Below are 21,778 nucleotides of genomic sequence, written 5' to 3' on the forward strand. Positions count from 1 at the left end.
TTACATTCATATTTTCATTACTTTCAATATTCACTTGCGTCATTAATAGACGATAGTACGTTAATAAATTGCTCAAACAATCAAACTTTCTGATCTTATCAATGCTTTTTATTCAGATTGGTCACATTTTTGCTGTAACAAAAATTTCAAACTATCGATCAACATGATCAAAATTGTTTGAAGGAAAATACCCTATAAATTTGAAGCACTACGATCGGTACAAAGTTTGGAACACCGTTGGTCTAAATAACTCGAGTTGAGGGTTGTTTTGGCACGTAAATAAATAATGATTTTTACTTGACCATGTCTCGGTCCGATGACGAAAAATTTTCTTCTTTTTTCAGTGGGTGTAAGATGAGTTCAAGGATGTATAAAAGTCCTTTCGCATCATCCTGACCTGTGGTGGGTATGCCGCATCCACTTTATGAGAATTCCATCAGGAATAGTTTTCCTCGGAATATCCACGTGAAAGAGTAGAAAAGTGAAACGGGAAGAGAGAGCGTGGAACGACGATGACAGTACTGGCAAACCCTCATATCGTTTCTATATCCCACGGGTAACAGCGGGTTCACTCGAGCGTCCTGGGACAAGCGACCTCGACGGGTCTCTGGGATATGATGTTCCTTCACCCTTTGTACGGAGAGCGGGTCATTGGACGACCGGATTAGCTGAACCGAGGTGACCGTGCCGTAAGTACTTTCCCGTCTCCTCGCTTGTTCCCTTTTTCCATCGGCTCACTCCCCGCTATCAGTAATACATAGAAAACCGAACGTACGTCCATTCTGTTCTAGATAAAAATATCTTCGAATTCCCACACGCCCTGATTTTGCGTCGTCTTTTAAAGAACTTTTTTTCAACTTAAAAACTGTCCCATTTTTTATTTGAATTCGGTTATAAACTACATTTTTACGTTCCCATCAATGATTTCCTGAAATCGGCAAATAAACAGGTGCGTTAAGAGTATTTTTGGAATCGAAACGGTTCGATCATATCAGTCATATCGTTCCAGGAATGGGATTAGTTTTGAATTTTCAAATCCCATTGACTCTGCTATCGTTGTTACCACATTTTGCCCTTCGTGATCGGACGATTTCATCCGTTTTCTCTAACGCTTTTTCTTCCGTATGATAAATTTTATAGGGTGAGGCACATGGCGAAGTACAACATTAACTTTAGTGGAGAAAATTCAGCAGAATTTGTGCATTAAAAACCTTGGGTGTAATAGTCTGATAAGTGAGTACCTCGATTTATCCCAGCATTCATATCGCTTTAGTGAACGAACCAAGTTAGTTAACGTTACAATGGATTATTGGGCCCTCATTTCGTTATTAATTCAAAAGCAGCGATGGATTTTTTCGTCGTTGTAGAAGCGTTCTAACGAGCTCGTTGAACAGTGCTTTATTTTTTGTACAACGATACATCGCTTGATAGAAGTATTTGGCAATTGTGAAAATTCTTCTGTACGATAGAGAGCGGAATTAGTGGGATCAGGCGAAATTTCGCATCGAGGAAGAGAATAAATCCTCGGCGGAGTGTTTCCGAGGGAAGGAATTAGAAGCGGAATCTCGATTTCACAAAGAGCGTACTGCTCTCGAGAGCTAAAACTAATTCCACTACAACCCCAATATAGGTAACGGACTCTTATGCCGGTTAGCAATTCGCTGCGATGAAAGCACTCGAGAAGGGGAGAAATAGATGAAAGCTTCGTTTTCTCATCTTCTACGCGCGTGTACACACTTCTATGTGCGTTCGTACGCTGTTTCTCCATTGCACCAAACGTTTTTTTTTTCTCTACGTACTTAATAATCTGATGTTGTGTGTAGAAACAGCTGGCATTCTGAATGGCTCAGAAAACACGAGCTGCAGGAAAGAAAATTGTGAACGCGACGCTGGGTTCTTAGCAGGCTGAGAAAATTTGCGGGCGATGGGACGATCGCTATTCGATCTGACACTCCCCTGTTTGAGGTTCAATCGAATCCGTCGAGGGGCAAGAAAATCTGGGGCCAAATATTTGGCTCAGCGAGGCAAACGCTGCTCCAAAGGTTCTATCCGAAAGTTGATAAAGTCGGTCGGCATACGGCCGAATATGGAAATCTATGATTAGCAATTTAAAACTTATGGGTTCTCAAGGCACACACACTTACCAGAAGGCGGTTAAATCGATCGTGTAACGAAGCTAACTTTCTTTGTTCCATATATTTTCGAATAGATCCCGAACCTCTCGAGAGAAATGTGACTTTGAAATGATTGCAGGGTGTTCTGGGACGAGTGTAACTTCCGTGAGGAAAAAATGAGTCTAATTGGACAAGCGAATAGGGAAGAGACAGCGAAGTCGAGTGCGAACTCTCTTGTTCCAACGGAACCGCGTCAAGCATGAAGATTTAATTGACATTACCGGAAAATTTTGTGCGGTACTTTGCGCTTGTCAGAACGCAATTCTTATCGCACTTGAGTATATTGGTCTCTTGGAGCTGACGTCCGTATTTCGGCAAACAACTCTTATTAATCAGTTCGCATCACACTTTAGTTAATCTCCGGAGGAAATTTCAAACAAATTATCGCTGGCTCTCAGTGTCGTAGCCGGGAGGCGATCTCGGAAAGCGTCTTGTATTACAAATGGGGCACGGTGATATAAGGAATTGCGGACATTAGTAAGAGGGTTGTCAACGTGTCCCTCGCACGTTTGGCTGGACCATCCTATCGTCGCAGCTGCTGTTCCTTGTTGCCGCTCCGTGTTTGCTGCTGTTACTCAGCCGGCGGTCGTTCCCGGCTACCCGCTCATGCCTTCGACTCACCTCTTGGCAAGCTCGCAAAAATTCTGTCACGAATACCCTCGCACGTTTTCGGCAGCGTTATCCGACACTCGAATTAAGCGGTCTTAAATGCCCTTTGAGACTCGCCGTCGACATGTCGCAAAATATTGTATACTTTCTTTCTCCTCGCGCATCCATTTTTTATTTTGCATCTGGTGCATGTCGACGCGACGATTTTTCACCTCCCCGATATATTCGAGCGGTGGCCCGAGGGTGGAGCTGAGCTTTCTCTCTCCATTTCTCCATTGCTGCGGTTCCCACTCTTTCTCTGTCGTTTAGCTCATAATAAAAATGTCGCTTGTAACTTCAAGGATTTCGGCCAAAATTTTCGACACGGATGCCTTTGTACTCGCTTCTGAATGTGTTATGGCCGTGACGACGAATTTGCAAAAGATTGAACGTTGGAAAGCAACTTCAACAATTTACCTACATTCAGCATCCTGCGTTTCTTGAAGCCCGTAGATTTTCAGGACCTTTTGTGCCTTTAACTTCCTATCTCATTATCGATTTTATCCGACTTATTCTCATAGAAAATTTCTAAATCACCTTTTCTCTCAATTGAGCCCCCGCGTCACAGAAATAAATGTTTTATCATGACGAATAAATGTACTGAAAAATGATAACTATTATGTTCTGCAAATTACAGTTTCGTAATGGATTCCAGGAATAACTTTCACGAGGGATCAGGGTATGTTTTCCTCTCGTGTACATTAATTCGTTTTTCATTTGGTGTGACTAAGACGTTTCGACATTGTTGTATCGAAACGCCAGGTGGCCGTGGCTGAATATCCTTCACCGATGTTTCCTCCCCATTTCAACAATAAGAAAGCGATGAAAGGACGGAGTTCCACAGTTACTTTTCGATTTCTCTAACAGACAATGACACAGATGCTTCTGGGTACGGAGGAGGTTTCGTGGACAAATAAAATACCAGAGTAATGGATCGAGGCATAGAATTTATGGGCTTCCATTTCATCCCCGCGCTACTACGATCGTAAAACCACGTACACATCCACGAAGGTCATGTATAACGTTCTTCTACATACATGCAAACGCCCAGTTGCCAAATTACGATCAGTACATCGATGATTAGGCACGAGGCTTTCCTTTCCCATCAGATGTCGTTGCCCCTATGGTATAACATAAGCTCGTAAACCGTTGTGGCATTGTCGACTTGACCATATCTCTGTTTTCCTCTCCGGACCCATCGATACTGTTTTATATAGATGAATATACAAGCATTGGCCCCTCGAATGCACAAAAGCTCCAGTCCCTCGGCTATCCTTCTCACTGACTCGAGCATCCAATAAATCGATATCATCCCACACTTCCCTCGATGAGGAAACGCACGTTATAAATTGTTCAATCCAAAGTTTCAGTAGTCTCTAAATATCGTCGAGCTTGACCTGGTACTTCTCTCGTAAAATTCGCCATATCTTCATCGACCTCGTCACAAATTATAACACCTTTAGCGAAAGTCGAACGCTAGCACCAAATCACCGTAAAATATCAGACAAAGTTTATCCCTAAAGCTGAATTTATTTATAATCCAAGTTTTCAGAAGATATGCTGCCTTCCTCTCGTGTGATGGATGAATCGAACAATCATTTTTCTAGCTGAACAAAGCATTGTTTGGAAACGTTTCGAGAAATATTTCGATAGAAAAGTATGTTTATTTATGTTGTGATTGCCATATCGTTGAAAGTAAATCCACGACATTGAACACATTAGCCCGGAACCATGCGGAGAGCGAGGGGGAGGCACAGAGTTCAGTTACTTCAATTATTGAGTGATTATTAATCTCTGTTGATTATACCTTCAGATACAGTTTCCGGATAACCATCAACGGTATAACGATGAAGGCTCTTATGTCGGTTACAGTTACTAATGGATGCTTCATCAAGTGTATACCGAGAAATCCATTCTCACATTGGCGCTTTAACGGCTAATTAGATAGCGCGTAACGTGGGAACGAGTATAGCGCATCTCCGATATAGTTTGTATTACGCATGGGTTGTTTTAACTCGCTTGAACCGATTCTATGGAATTGTTGATGTTCGATTGAAAGAAAAAAAAAACAATAACAAGCATGTAGAAAAGTGAAACAGATTTCTCTCGGGTACGATGGTACGAGACGTGATCGCTGAAACAGTTTTTCAATCGGTTGAAAGAGGTTGAGGTTTGTGGTATGACCGAAATGAGCTTGACTGGTTTGCACAGGGTCGAGGTGGTATCGGTGTTATATCGAGAGAGCCACCAGTGCAAGAGCCGCAATGCCGGAGGTAACCATTATCGAAGAGAATGTTCAACGTTACGATGGAATCGGAGCAGCGACTATTTCTATCGACATAGAGGCTTTTGTATCATCGCCATATGTGACTGCGCGCCCCGCGATGTAAAGATGAGTTGTTCAATGATGCGTGGCTACAACGTAGCTTCTAATACATATAAACTTTTCCCTCTCCCTTTATCTCTTTGCCACACGTACAGAAACTCTGGCTCACGTACAGAGAAAGGACTCGAATTGCGGGCGAACGAGCCAACATAACGGTGATTTGCGCGAAGCGTATCCTGCGGAAACATCGAGTGCTTATCAAGCTACGGGTTGAAGAGATTGCGATGTTTATTTCAACCTGTTTTCCCATCCTCCTTCATTCACCAATCGCTCTCGTTTATTCATCCTTTTTATTCTCTTCTTTTATCCTTCGTATCTTTCTCGCTGATTTTCACCTAGTGCATTACCCATCGGACCCCATACACTTAATAGTTTTCTATATATGCGCCTGCCTCCTCGACTCTCTTCAACCATCTCGGACTCCGAGGCGGGTCTCTCTAATTCCATCTTTTCACTCAACCATGTTACGTTACCTGCACGTTGGCTCCACCGACACAAACACAAATCGACGGATAAAATATACACACGTATCTCCTCCAGTTGCATGGATATCGCGTATCGCCAATCACCGCGAGCAACCGCAAAGCAAATAACACTTTTCTCAAATTGATGTTCCATACGTACTGATGCTAGAGCTCGCGCGAGCTGTCGATTTTCACGGACGAGTGTTGTTTTGTACGTGGGTCTATTATTTCGAAAGCTGTTGATACAGATGAGCACGTGAGGACACTGCCGTCGACCTTTTATGGAAATTCCATACTGCAATCGTGTGCCAGAATTTATGACTCCCTATTTTCATCTGGAAATGGAGCTTTTTTTCAAATCCTTGATCGAATTTCGTCAATTTGTTGGCTTTCCGGAGCATATTTTTCAGTTATTGCCTCAAACCTTTTTCACTCTCCCGTACAAATGGATTGCGGAATTCGCCCCTTTCAAAGAGTCATCAAAATAAACTGCATCACGCGTTTTCAATTCAAAAAGCCTTCGACGCAGCTTCGAGTGATTCAAAGGATATTTTGGCGCCGTCAATGTTCGTTCGTTACAACAAAATTATATTCAGCTATAAGTATTCTGAAGGATTAAAATGAAAATGAGGCCGCCCATTTGATTTTCGTTTCGACTGTTTTCACATTCCATTCATAATCATAGATATTTTATCATAATCATAGATAAAATATTCTAAAGTGGTACAAGAAAGTCCAGGAACTCCGCATTTTCCTTCCGCCCTAGAACTATGATCGACGAGGCTTTCCGGGAATGTAAGGGAACGAGCGATTCTCCCCGTTTACTTGGGTTACGACTCGTCGAAGTATTCCGAAGGCAAAGTATTCGCCAGAAAACGACGAACCGAAGGGACCGAAAGAGAGGAATACATAGACAGACGGAGAAGTGAATACGGGCTTTACGTGATCGGGATCATGATAGTAGCTGGCAGATTTACGAGATTTTCGTACAGACGACAGTCTCGATGTTCGGAGCCCATATTTTTACATCTCTGGTATAACTTATGTCTGGATATTTTTAGGTTTGCATGAGTTTGGGTTTTGTTTGGTTTCACAATTTCCCCCACGTAGCTCCGTATCGCGACTTTTCCACAAGCCTAAACATTCCCATGCCATCAGATTTTCAGCATGAACGTGAAAACAGCTGTGCCATTTTCCTTCGATGTGGAAAAATTTTAAATTTTTCTTCATTTTATCCAACACTGGCCACACGGGTATTGGATTCATTGAGAAAAACATCCTGTTAAGACTTTTTTCGTGATGCTCTCAGTTCCCAAAGCTGTTCGAATTTTATGAAGTATTTATACAAATAACGAATTGACACTAATTAATAAAATTTTATAAAACAGATCGCAGCAATTCCACGTTCGCGGTGTTTGCTCTGTAATGTTTCTATTATTGACAGCTACCAGGATAACAATGAGTAAGTCGACTGGATCATGGAAAACATGAATTTGTTGTATTGCATTTCCAATGATTTTAATTCCATTAGAAGTTGATTACAAAATATTTTTAATTCTGTACAATCATTAAGATCAAACGATTCTAAAATGAATTATAATAAAGCATTGATCTATGCTGATGGACCGAAACGAGTGCGCCAACTCAGTTCTGCTCCTATACAATTTAAATTTATCAATAATGCGCACGCATTGACGTTGCGAAGATAAAAAAATATCAATGACATTTACTCTCGAGAAAAAGGCAGTATATTTTCAATAATAAAAAACAACTTTCAGGTGCTTGACCACCACGGATCAGGTTTGTTGGGTTTACGTGCGCGTGTGAACGACGAAAACTTCGCTAATGGTATGTCGAACCCTTGGCACTCTGGGTGTTTTAATTAATGCGAGCGCTATGCTCGTGCTTCGGGTCCGGGAGTTCTGGAAATATTTGTGTTCCTCGGCGAGATCGTCTCGTCGCGGACTGCGAGAACGACGACAACGCTTGAGAAAACCCGTTCGACGTTGCGAATTGTGTGTTGTCCTGCATATACACACCGTTCAATTCGCTCGTATATACTCGAAAGAGAAAATGCAACGTAAGGTTGAGAGAGCTTAAACATAAAGAAAAAACCTTTCACGTTTTGACATCGAGCGTGTGCAATTCTCGCTCAACCAAATGGGAATTTAATCAGGTAAATTAGCCTTTAAAGAAAACAGATCGGTCGATATGAAACGAATGAATTTAACGCATCCGAAATCGTTACGAGGCGAACATTCCGATAACGATATTTTCGCCTGTGAATTCGCTCGATGTATGTTATCGGATCGAACACTTGAAATATTTCGTCCTGGCGTAAAACAAAAATTGTGTTCAACAGCTCGCACAGCTGAAACCCATTTTTCGTATGGTCCGTAGCAACTTCTGTCACAAACTCGATGCTACAAACGCAAATATGGGCGAAAACTCGAGCGAGAATATTCGCGATATCGTTTCGCACGTTGATACTACATTTCGGGACACGCAGTATCGTATATTTTCGAATTTTCAACACCGAGAGAGTTTTGATGATCCTTCTCTGTTGCGTCACCGGAATTCACCACTTTAAAAATTGAGTCTGAGCCCCTCGTCGGTCACTCTTTACACACATACGCTCCCGTGTGTTTTCATGCTTGATCACCATCATATTTTGAACAGTGCTCGCCGGGATTTACGCTAATTTTTTTACAACCATTTAATGTTTCGCACGTGTTCGATTGCATCTATGTAACTGCTCAATTGCGGTATGAAAACGCATTTGATTTACTGTTATAAAGTAACCATTCGACGTGAGACATTTTCTCCATCAATTATATTTTCTCAATGTTGTAGAGCCGATCCGAGAGAGCGTGAGAGCAAAACACGTTACAGAATATCTGAGGGAACTATAGATTCGTATAGACTCGTATTTTACAAGAGTCTCCGAGCAAATTAGCGTGATATACGTATGCGTTAATATACGAGTACAAACATGTGTACGTGTTCATAAGCCAAGCGTAAACGGCTGTTTGACCGCTCGCTGTGCCACAAAGATTCGCCGATGTGCGTGTGCGTAATTCTATAACCACGAATGAAGGCAAAGCATGCGAGACACGCCAACGATATACTTACCGATCTCACTCTTGCATTAGCCACTATAGTTGGTCGGGAACCTCCAACCCAGCTCTTTCTTTCGTTATCCACGAGTGGGGTTGTTTGTACCATAAAAACGACTAACAATCCCCCGTTTCTCCGGCCTCTAAAACATAGAAAGAGATCCTTCGTGCGTGCCGATCTCGTCGCCATTCCCGCACGCAGAGTCACGCTTAAGTTTCTCTTGCTAATTTTATCCTGCAACATGTATTTAAGGCATTAGTTGTAATTTTTAAGAAAAAGAAAAACACCATTTTCTCGTTCGTCGCCAGTCTAATCGGCGCGTCTCTCGTTCCGGAATCATAATAAAACTCGGTGCATCTGGAATCCGGTCGAACGAGCCTAACCGATAGACACTAGTTCGCATTCAGAAAACTCATTCACCGAAACTCTGACCATGAATTGATCTTCGGACCCGGCGATTTTTCTTCCGGAAGGTCAAACATTTGTTTCATAATATTATTGAATTAACTAAACCTTCAACTGCCACCGAATTGAGCTTAGCAATATTCCCCTACAATTTGAAGTCTCTTTACAATAAGTCAGCACAAAAATGATTGTATCATTTTGTGAGATAAAAAAATAAGAACTTTTATGAAGTCTCCGCTTTGAGTTGTTGCTTTATCTGAAACTAACATTTCTCATGGAGCTAGAAATATTAATCACTCAAAAAGTTATCTGATTCGTCAGCCTGGCAGCGAATTTTGGTCAAATTTTTCGATATTCTCAAAATCGTTAGCTAATCACGAAATTCACAGATGTAATTACAATGATAAATAATCCAACAGAGTTTTGAGATCAGTTTCGATGATTAGCAAAAACCGAGTTGACCCCAAGAAGTAATCGCAATAAAGAAAGCTCCCCTCGAGGACGTGATGTGAGGGGTTGCTGAAGTGTTTCACACCAGAAAGTGCCTCCCTCACGTAGCGAAGGGCGTCTCCCTCGTGGGGATAACTTCGCAAAGCACCTTAACACACCGGGTGGAGCTTTTAAACCTCGTGTGCCTAGCATCTGATGGTAAATTTACTTAATTTGCGTACGCAAACTGAGTAGAGATAGATTTAACTCGAGAGATTATGACGGAGGAGAGGAGAAGAGGAGATGAAAGATATAAATATATGGAAACTCGCTGTCCATCAAGAATCGTAGATTTCCCGATCGAAATTCAAACTGTAAAGAGCAGGTCGATGGAAATCAGGATTGTAAATAGCCCCTTTGACAGGTGGATTTACAAAGGTCAACGATCACGACAGCGCTGATTAAAAACACTCGTTGAGATTGGTCAGCCCTGTTTGTTCGAGGACGATGACTCTGGCTTTTTTCCTCTCCTTTTTTTCTTCCAGCATTAAATTTCCGATTATGTTCACAGAAGATTTCCATGTTTGCTGATTCGGCCCCTTGCTCAAGAACAAAGTGTTCAAACATGAACACGCAGGGCTCACTATTTACGGAATCTTGTAAAGAGACACAGGTCAAAAAGAAATATCTGCTCGCGTCGCGTCGCGTGCGTGCGTGGTAAATTTGAAGACAGCCTTGAGTTAGCCAATTATATTTTAACAGGCTGGTAATTGCCTCTAAAATTTGTCGAGTCTAATAAAAAGGAAAAATTAACGAGAATCATCTCGTGACAGTGATTTTAGTCGCGTAATTATAATATAATATGTGCGTGTATATATGGATATATGTAGATTTTTTCGTACACTCGTGTCTGTATAATTAACCCAAATTTGTCGTTCAAGGGTCGAGTGAGGCTCGTAGGAAGCGTGGAAAGAGAGAGAGAGAGAGAGACAAGTCGATGGAAGCCAAGAACGGGAAAGAGATCTCTCGCTAGCTTGGCTGAGCAGAGCAAGACCACCGAGTGGCTAAAGGGTGCTGGAGGTAATTTACATTTTTGAGCTCACCATGGACCCGCCCCACGAGTGGTGGTAGCAGCTGGCGCTGCTAGATATCTACACTAACACGCCTTAACCTTAATGTATATCTCACACACACACGTGCCTCTATAACGAACTCACCGTCAAATTGCCCGTGTCTCGCGTTTCTCGTGAACGCGGTAACTATATGTGGATGTGCATCTTGGCAAAAGTACCAAGAAACTTCTATAGCTTTACGAATTATTTTACTCGGAAAAAAATAGTTTTTCTGGCGGAGTCGATGGCACATCTGACAATTGTTTAATATCTTTCGTAATTCTAATGATTCTTATGCCTCTGAACACATAATTTATTTATAAAAATACGTCTATTGATGGATGAACGAATTCGTGACATCGATGCTCGGAAAACATGTTTCTAACGATGAGATGAAGGGAGAGAGGTTTTCGAATTCGAGGATTTCTTCGGTTGAAGCATCATCCGATGTATTTTTTTTTGTATTTATCTTTCGGGTGTGGGCTCTCGATAGGATTGCAATTCGAATTATACCTACTGCCGAATATTTGAGGACACTAAAATTGATCGACGTTCGTTTCAATGCGACAAAGTTGCCTAACTCTTAGTCCCTTTTCCTGTTGTTTTAAGGCTACTCATTGTTCTCGATTTTCGGCGTATGCCGCACGTACAACGCCTCATTTCAAATATTGCATGCACATTGAGCTTGGCACCCAGAGTAGGTCACTATTGTTTGGCTACGCTCTTCGCCAAATTGCTTCAATCATTATATTCATTAATGGAGTCCGTTTCCATATTTGTTGGAATTCTTGTCATATTTTATGGTATGCATAAATACGACACGTACGAACGCATACTTGCTCTGGTTGATGGTGCGGAAGTGATTTTCCACGAGGACCAAACGGCACGTAATTTTCTGCCTCGGCAGTAGAAAATCATACCGAATCGTGCGTAACATCCGCTGCTGTTTTCCGTGCAACGGTGTCACCGTGTCACATTAAGGCGAGTTTGCTCAACCTCTGAATACACACACCACTAATGCGCTCTTCTGCGCGTATTTCTGCGACAAATAGTTTCACGGCGAGCATACAAACCATCATCGGGCCTTGAAGTTCTTCGTTGTGGGCTAATGATTATAATTATACCAGCGTTTCCCCATATTTTCCTTTCGAGTGAATATTCTTTCGAATAACTGTTTTTTTTTTAAATCAAATTTTTGAATTATAATGAAAGGTAGTGAGATTTTGTTTTTGTCAAGCTTAAATCGTCAAAAAAGTGTAAAAACTGGTAATGCAGAAAAAGATTTCATGAACATGCCGTACTACACGGAGAGACTTTTATACGAATATTTCGGATGAACTTGCTAGAAAAATTTGCCATGTTTTATAGCAGCGCTGTTCTATATCGTCATTCTATTACATTTCACCAAAGTGCATAGTAATTTTGATGCCGAAAGCAGTTCTATCAAATTTTACTATGTACGAAAGGCAAAATTTAGGTCTGCGACATTCTTACATCGAACGATGTAAGATCGATATCCGAATGTCACTCGTGTCTTTGGCGAAATGTTAAAAATTGGTGAATTGGACTGGACAAATTGCTTGAAATTTTACTATGTGCCACTGGTTAATTTTCATGTTTATACGGTGTTTATACGGCCTCATATAATTGGTGGGCGCGTGAATTTTGCCATATTATTGAGCAAAATTCAGTGCGGCAAAAGGGAAAATACGAAACTATGCAATTTTTCGTAAAGCACAGAAAAACGACTGCTATGTTATCTCCTAAATTTTCATCAAATCATTCCATTATTTACTATGTTTTTAATCAAAATTCGCTCGGTGTTCATTTTTGATATAGTACAGCGCGTTATTTACTATGAACTGTGTGCTAATGGTTCCCCAAACTTTTGCATTATTTGACACGCTTTGTAGCGATTATTATTATAATATCGATGTGGTCCGACGCTACTATAAAAACAGTAATTTTTGCTATAAAAGTCTCTCCGTGTAGCGTCGATCCAAACTCCAATGAGACCCTTGACGAGGCATTACCAATCAAGGGCGCATAAACTTGGTAACTTGAAGTCACACGTCCTTAATCTCGTTTCCTCGACTAAAAGTAATTGTCGAGCGAATAAATAGAAAACAATATAAAAATCTCGTATTTTTTCGATCCTCGATCACGAAACTATCCCGCCGCGCGATAGCAAGAATCGTCGTCGAAGCTCGTTGCAGCTTTTAGTGCGAAATCGAATGCGTTTCTGGTTGCTGAGTTTGGCTGTTCTATACAGTCAATGTGTCTGATACGATAAGTATTCCAATAAAACTTGCTTTATTGGCACCTCGGAGGGATAGAGAGAAAGAGAGGGGAAAAAAAGGAAATCGTATTTACCAGCAAATACCAAAGTGGAAAAAGGCGTCGACAATAAAACTACCGATGCGTGTTTTGTGCGCTCCCGAGTAAAGCTCCGAGTTGAAATACGTTAGCTAGCGAGTTCGCTTTCGCCTCCTTTTCTCTCCCTCCCATTTCCGCTCACTTCCTCTCCCTCTTTTCTGCACCTGTATTGCCGGCCTGTGGCACTTTCACAGCGCGTAACTATTAGTCGACGTCAAGCATTGATATGCCTGTGACGTTTAATTGACCTTTTTTGCCTCCGCGTTATAGCTCGTCGCGACGAAAAACGAATGAAAAAAAGTATCGTTTATAAACACCAGAGCGAAGCTTTTACCAGGGTGACTTTGCTATACCTATTCCTGGAACGCCTTGTGGTCCGGCAAAAAATGCAATTAAAATTAGCATCCTCTTAGTTAACGACTCAACGAATTCCAATTTCTGTTCTCCTTCCTTTAATCAATTTTACTTGATTAAAAGAACTAGAGCAGCAAAAAGCCAACAACTTTTTCCATTTTATCCCATTTAGCCTAGTCATCGATACAACTTTTTATTTACTCTGAAAATGTACATTTCTGACAGTTGAATTATTCCTCCACTTCAATCTGTACAAGAGTCAAATTTATCGACCTCCCGTTTTTTCACATACTCGCTTTTCTTGCTCTTTGATTACTGACCAACTCAATCCGCTCATCCTCCAATCGATTAAGTCGATCCAGTTCTTTTCTGGATAAAAAGTAGGTAAACTGGTGCTCTATGTTCTGCCTAAAATCATCTCAGTACTGGGTTTAGTGCAAGCTATAAAAAGGCTACAACACTAGTCAGTATTATATATGATTTTTGATTCATTCTCCTTCTGTATAAGTACTTTGCAATTCGTCGAGTAAAATCCTTTCGTTCAATTATCTCAGGAATTGGTTCCCGGTTCATCGGGAGGTAAAACGTTATTTTTTTGAAGTCGAGGGATAACTTTCGCTCATTTATTACTGAATAAATCGATGGATAATCCTTTTTACCTTGTACGATTTTGAATTCATTCCAGAAGGGACTTACGTTAGAGGGACGCGATTGGAAGTAGAATTTATAAACGAATGTAGTAGGATACGTGTAGAAATTTCCGTAGTAGAAAAATGAACGATATTTATTATTGACTTTCGTAGTTTGCCTTGAGATCTGTACCGTGATCATGTAAATCAATCAAAAGCAACGATATCACGAGACAAGGGCGATGAGACGGTGCATCGTTCATAGTTTTCGTTTCATCGAGTGCTTGAGTGGTATGCTTCGGAGCACGACTCTGTGAGCACGATCGATAGACGAATCGAAAAACGTGACTGCAAACGAGAGAAAATCCAGTGAGGCATAAACTCGAGAGTTCCTTAATTCCATGACGTCGATGCGGGGGTGTCGACGTTATGATGTACAGATTGATATCTTGTTTGCTCATTTGTGCGAATAGTACGAGAACTCTCTTCGACATCGGCCAATTGAATCCGATGGAGAAACGCACATGGGCAATTTCGCGTTGAGTTTAACTCGAGGATGGAATTCGAGCTTTCTAAAAAAAGGTCTGTAAACAACCTTTCCCGAGAAAAATGAACAAAATCATCTTTGAAGTAATGAAAAAATCTTTTGAATTCAATCTCATTGATTTTGTGTAACGTACTAGAAATTCTCCGCAATCCATTTTATAGAGTCTTCTCAAAACGAAGGAAGATACTTCGAAATTCCTAAGGATAGAAATTGCGCACGGTATACTGGAGCTTTAAATGGTACCTTTTATGTAGTCGCCAATTAGTCGCAGTAACAACCTCCTCCAATGTTAAATCTAGTGGCTCAATTAATGGGTTTCTCATTTACGACCACGACGAAGGTGACTCCTATTTAACGACTTCCTTCGCCATTTTATTAGCTGACCCCGTTAGACGTCAAGTTTTTAAGTATCGAACGCGTTATTAACCCCTTCACACTGATGGAAACGAGTAAGTGCATGAAACAAAATGTGCACTGTAGTGGCGATCCACTTTTTATTTATGACTGGTTGCTTGTGGTGTCAAAGTATGAAATCAAGAAAATTACCGTTATATACTTTGACGAATTTCCCATGACACGTCATACGTTTCAAAGTACGCGAGACAAATTTTATTTATGTGAAATCCGGTTGCCTAGCACATATTGAATTGGTCGAAAATTCGCGATTCTCTGGCTATCGAAAAACGTTTTGGGTCATATAATTGGGACGATTATGACTATTTAAGGGTTCAAAAATACTGCTACTGAAGAAGAAGCAAAAGAATAGTCAATATTTCATGAAATAATGAGCTCCAACTTCATCGTTGAGGCAATGATGTTTCCATAAAAATATCTTACGAGAAATAGAATTGCCCATAGGAAAAGAAGCGGAAGGGAAAAGCAGTGTGTTTGTATATCGATATATCTGGCGTATATGATGATCGATTGGCTTCACAGTGTGTAACTCGATTAGCGTGGTTATGGTTTTCACCTATCGGCTGCATCGAGGCAGTAAATAAAAAAAAATCGGGTGGGACGACTCAAGGCACGATTTCTCGCGTCGAGGTGTTGAATTTCCATCTCTCGCTAAAATTTATTATCCGCTTGGATCTCTCTCATTCTTGTTCTATCACCGGTTCGATCAGTGATTTCAAAAAATGGCGGTGTCATTCCGATTAGGATGAGATGGAGGAGGCGGTGAAAATATTGATTAATTGAAAACGGCAGAACTCTTCGACGTATATATGGGATGACACATAATTCATCGATGAATATAAATATCTGGCGCCACATATTTTATACAATATTAATTTTTTTCCACACCGTGCTATAAAATATATAAGTTGTATGTACACATGGCACATACACGTACTACTTTCTGGCGTTCGCAAGGGAGAAAGGACCGCTGGACAGAATCCAATTAGTTTTATTGCAGGTGTAATTCGTAGCTTCGTATTAACTTTAACGACTCGTTCGGTACAGTCTGGGCCAGTGAACACGTACCGCCACACACATTACCGTGCACGTCTGTACACAGATAAAACCACAAATACAGAGAGACGTGAACGAAAGAGTGTTCATTGAAACACGAAACTCGCCACGTTAATGCGTTCGCTATTCCCCCAGACTTTTAATTCTAATTAATTTATAGCGGTAGTACATCCTGCCCTCCTTGGGGCAAACGGGAGAAAAGAGTGGGGCGAAAGCGCGTCATCGAAGCCCGAATTAACGTTGTTACACGAAATATTGTGGGAATTTGGGCTATCGGGATTTTATTTCTACTCCACGTGTCCAATCTGCTGGCAAAGCGATCCTGCTTCGTGAGACTTTTTGGAAATTGCTCACGTACGTCAAGTCGTCGTGTTCATATGTGTTATATCTCACTTTTTTTATTTATATACCGAGCCTGAATATATATCTCATTCGTATCGATCGAAATTCGAATGACGAAGCAGTTGGGAAATTTTTTAGATCATTCGCCATCCTCTCTGCTCCTTAATCGAATGCCGGTGCTCCGAAAAAGTACTCTGTCTTGGACGGATTATTCTCGCGGGTCTCTGGAACAAAATTTGCATGATAGAAAATTTATGCTTATGACCAGTTCAGATAATGAGCTGAACAGTATTTTTTAATGTTTTAGAAAAATAGGAAATCAATGATTCGTCATCCTTAATTTTTTCTCCATCGTGATAATTATGAGGGTCGATTAACAATGATGAATTGTTTAGTTTGAAAATTGATGAGGGCCAAGGTTCAACTTTCAGGTAATTCAAGATTTTAGGAATGAATTTTAGGAAAAATTTTGATTTCGATCGTACTCGAGCTAGGATGTGTTGAAATGATGATGCCTACGAGATCTTACGAACGATAAGTAACAAAGAGCAAAACAAAAGCAAAAGATATGGATTCCTGCATGTCGAATTTCACGTGAAAGATTGAATACGAATGTTGACCGTGCAGTCGATAAATTGCTTATTAACTTCGGTGCGAGAATCAAACAAAAGTTGGCTACTGTGATGTGTGTACGTGAAGAGAGGGAGCAAAAAACGTGGTGATGAAAATTGTAGCTGTATGGAGAGTTGCGACAGGCGCTCAATGCCAAATTTAATGTTGGTACAAAATATTTCGAAGCGTTTATTTAATTCTTTCATATTTATTTATTTTCTGCTGACGGTGTCACTCATGAATAGGTTTGTAGAAGCTACGCGTTAGCCGTTAGATAAAAATAAAAAATCGAGACGTGGAAAACGAGGGTTTCCAATGGTTTGCAAGAAATTTTTACTAAATTCCGGACACTTGGAGATGTCGCTGTTTATTATTCAGTCGCAAATTGGTTCGAGCAATTCGAGAATGGGGCGCGTGCAACGACCAACCCTTGGAAATTGGTCCAGCCAAATATGGGAGGAAATGACATTCCGTGATGCACAATTTACAGTTGCAAACGACCCGAAATATGTTGGAAATTTTTTCTTCCATTTCGCATAAGCGTCGTAGAATTGATTTATTCGAGTTATTAAGGTGCCAAACTCATTGCCTGCAATGGATAAAAACATTGCCATTGACGTCATGACGTTTGCTCTGAAATTGGGATTGGGTAACGCTGGTTTGGACCTTTCATGTACAAAATGGTAAAGGTTTATAGAGAAAAAGAGAGAAAGGGCATCGGCAGATATTTTGTAACACCGCTCACGTATAACTCGGAAAATTTGTCGGCAAAATCGATACTTCAGTGCATACCAGTCCTGTATATGTCAATGGAACGTTCATACATTTTTATATCCGCGTGATTGCTGTACACATTTTTTCACTTTTTCGCTCGTAATTTTAGGAGAGTCATTCCTCTAAAATTTTTCATCGTTTTTTGTCCATAACAATCACTTCATATTTATTCTTTCATCCATTTTGATGAGGATATATTCTCTATTTTTATATAAATGTCATCCACGTGCAAAATGATCAATGACCGTTAACCTCTACGAAAAGGTAGCCAAAGCTCGCCCTGTTTTGAACCGGGATCGTCACCGAAGCGACATCGTCGCAATCGAACCTTTAAACTTGATAGTTTTTATCAAGACTTCGAACGACTCGATCTTGTGAAAAAATTGATCCTTCGGATCTGGTGTGAAAATTTTCTCTAATATTTTACTTCGTTTACTCCATTTTTTCAGCATCGGTCAATATTTGCACGGAATAATTAAATCAGACCGGTCCACGGCAGTTTTTATATTTCCACTAAGGCGCCATCTGAGCCGCGCTTTACGAGGACCTATTTCCATGAGAGTATTTCCCTTCAACGGAGTAAAACCTCCGCGTTATAAAAAAGTGCATGATAATCTAAATGTGAAGACGCATCCCGAACTGCGTTTGCTTTCCTCTGGCTATATTTACGACTTCCCTTTCTTGCCAGCTTCTTCTCTGCAGCGTTTGCTACGAGGGAGTAGTACTATGGAGAGAACGGAGGAATATCTCGATGCATGAAGACCCGTCGAGACGAACTGGCACGATTTATAGTAGAGAAAAAAGTGATACGAGAAATGGACCGAGGGTGATGGATTGTGTTTCCAGTCTCTAATGTTTTTCTATGTTTTTATATATTTCGAGATCGTCTATAGGTTTCGACTTCACAGACACGTTTTTGTACGGAATAGTCAATTCTATTGGTTTTATAATCATCGAAATGACCGAGTCAGAGCTTACTGAATCGTGCATTATTTGGAATCTTTCGAGTTTACCAGTTTATAAACCTTCGTCAACCGCCCTTCGTTTCAATAGTTGGAAAATAGCAAAGACTTACGTGTTGATATTTCGGTTATGGGAAGGTATATTGATTCTCAAACAGCCGATATTATCACTAAGTTTATTACCAGGGTTTAGCATTAAAATGAAATAAAAAGAGAAATTATATCGTAGCGATTATCGGAGCAATTGAGCCCGAAGATGGTGCCCATAACCGTAGATCATAATACAAAGTTTATCGGAGTACAAAGTCCATGTGGTTTCAGCGAGCTGGAAACACGGAGGTTATAGACTTCGAGCATTGAGTTTTGGTTCGTACGCTGTTCTCTCTCTCTCTCTCTCTCTCTCTCTCTCTCTCTCTCTCTCTCTCTTGCTCTCTCGTTTGTTAACGAATGTGAGTGAATGTGCAACGAAGTTTTAATTGTTATACGGGTCGTTGTGAGCCACCCAGGCGTTATTTCGTTGCGTGTACGATCGTTAAATCAAGATTATATTATCGTCCATGTCTATTAAAGTTGGCTCCTGATGCGCAGAATTCTAATTGAATATCGCATTAAAATATCCTTGTTACACGAGATCTTCGTTTCTCCCCGATAGCGGGCTGGTTGCTGTGCTCAGCATCGCCGAACCTCGGTGATCAATCCAACGGGCAACGGGCTGCAGCAATCCCGGATACGCAGTCGCGCGTAACGCGTTTAGTTGAAAATACTGTTGAAATTGAAAAAAAGGAAATTCCGAGCCACTCGATAATCATCGTTGTTAAAATTTCTGTTATATTCTTGTTCTCAGGAAATTTCTTCTCTTAGATTTTACTTCGTTATAAAAAAGTTTCGAACTTTGTGTGAAACTTGAGAAAAGTTATTTTGTGTTCTCAGTAGTTGTCAGTCTTTTCGTTTTTATAGCATACTTTCATGTTTTATTAAGCTTCAATATTCTTAATAACTGAGACAGCTGGTACGCTTGATTTTGAAAATTTTTTCCTTTTTTTGCAAATTTCATACTTCCGTTTTGTAAAAATACTTAGTAATTATGATTCCTCCAGTTTTATGAATAATGGTCAAACATTTTTGTTCGTTTGGCTGTTTCAGCTACACCTTATTTTTTTTTTCTCTACGTAATTTGGAAAGTTTTTCAACACACAAAAAGCGCTTCTTTCGTAAGACTTTCTTAAACTGTTTATTTTTCCTTTACTGTCTATTATTGATGTTTTTGTCTTGTTCAGTACAGCTTGAGTAAATACACAATGCACATTGATGAATCTGTATTCGTTCGAAGGAAAAGTGGCATCAATGATTCTGAAACAATCGCGTTGAGATAAAATCAATGAGAGAAAAAAAAGTCTGAGTTTGACAAAATATTTAAATTAAAAAATCCCTTAAGATTATTCATCCCCGGGAAAAGAAGTTCAACGAAACTAAATGAATCTGTTTTCGGAACTATTTTTTTATTTATCGAAAAAAAATTAAAGTTGTAATTTTGATCGTTCTAAATTTAATGACGAAACATTAATTTGTCATCATTAATTACTGAAAGCCAATGATACTCGCATGATTCCTCAATCAACCAACTTCCTGGTGGCAGACGAAATGAAGTTTCTCAATTATGGTCGGACCCGCGCGCAAGTATCGAACTAAATTGCGTATCAGGTGGGGTAATTACAGTTTAACGAGGTCGTGAAAAATGCTCAATCGTATTACGATATTACGCATCGATATTACGTTTCTATTATGAAAGCATGCATGCCATTGTACAGGGATGTAAGAGAGTATGCACGAAATGGCAAGTGTACAGGCGCTTTATCCACGATATCCATGCAAATGATGTTACGCTAATCGGCAGCTGCATTTAGGTCGCAATTATAAACAGATTAGAACTCTCGGGATTCTATGGTAATGTCAACCGCAAATTCTCTCGCGCCCTATAACGCCTTGGTACTCTAACTCCTCCGAAGCATTAGCGACCGATTGCCACCGCGAGAAAGCCAATCCTCTCTGTCACCCGCAACTACTACATTCACGAGTGATCTAGTGGTGCTGTAACAACCACTGCAAAACGAGAACAAATCCCTTGAATTCCAAATTCATCGGATTCCCCACTACTGGGGGTTCGCTGCCTCCTACAACTATGTTTACTCAAACTTCACACTCGACACGTCACTATACGCGAATTGTTGAAACGACTCTCTTCTGCGATGATGGGGCAACGGCTAGGACTGTAAACTGCCCGCAAGAATTGCTTCCTGAAATGCTCGATACAAAAATTCAATTTTTCGCTCCGTGGTTTTGTGGGCTCAATATTCTATTTACGATTATTGGACAGTCAAATGATTCTGAGAATGAAATAATGACGGCGGTTTATTTGCTGTCTCCATAAATTTTATTGCTCCTTTCGATGCAATGAAACAATAAAAATCCTTGAGACAGGAAACTGCAATCACAAGTACTAATTTTGAAGTATCGTACACTCGGAGCTTTCATGGAGTCTAATAATTAAAATAAATTTTCGACGTGTTTGTTCTAGAAAGAGAAGACGCCGATGTCGTTTCCAAGTTTTCTTCCACCGCGTTGGTCTTTCGGGAAATGAAGAAAGCGAAGAATATGATGAAATTAAGCTTATTTACTGGACGTGTACAAAACATCGAATACCGCTGGCTATCAAGGCGAAAGCAAAGCGAAGAACGATAAAAAACGTGAATACACATTGATGCGAATGCACGTGTAGGTTTGTGTTTACGGGAGTATGGACGTTGACGTACACACAGGTACACGAGGAAACGGGCCACTTCTCATCCCGGAGTCGCTGGGTAATTGCAGGTTTTTATCCTTGACCATCGGATGGCTCGGAACTTGGCAAAAATCTGTTCTGACTCTCTCATTTGATCGTCCAAGTTTTCAAGTGGTACGTTCCCGTGAACTCTCGCGT

General features: G+C 40.5%; 2 long non-coding RNA genes across 8 annotated transcripts in view; both read left to right on the forward strand.

The window, feature by feature from the left end:
- LOC122406497 (uncharacterized) overlaps positions 1-21,778 on the forward strand; it is a 71,867-nt gene that overhangs the window by 2,989 nt on the left and 47,100 nt on the right. For 3 of the 7 annotated variants that reach the window (XR_006259982.1, XR_006259983.1, XR_006259986.1), the window contains 5 exons: positions 345-689; positions 7,061-7,134; positions 7,451-7,848; positions 10,565-10,703; positions 21,377-21,754. This is a non-coding gene — a long non-coding RNA (uncharacterized lncRNA). Of the gene's footprint in view, positions 1-344; positions 690-1,140; positions 1,234-7,060; positions 7,135-7,450; positions 7,849-10,564; positions 10,704-21,376; positions 21,755-21,778 lie in introns of those variants that run through there. The other 4 variants (XR_006259985.1, XR_006259984.1, XR_006259987.1 and 1 more) reach the window with 3 other exon arrangements.
- On the forward strand, positions 1,356-2,869 carry LOC122406499 (uncharacterized). The gene is made up of 3 exons (XR_006259993.1): positions 1,356-1,743; positions 1,824-2,167; positions 2,254-2,869. It is a non-coding gene; the product is annotated as an uncharacterized lncRNA (long non-coding RNA).

The sequence above is a fragment of the Venturia canescens genome, chromosome 2 (genome assembly GCF_019457755.1).
Source record: "Venturia canescens isolate UGA chromosome 2, ASM1945775v1, whole genome shotgun sequence".
NCBI classification, from domain to species: Eukaryota; Metazoa; Arthropoda; class Insecta; order Hymenoptera; family Ichneumonidae; genus Venturia; species Venturia canescens.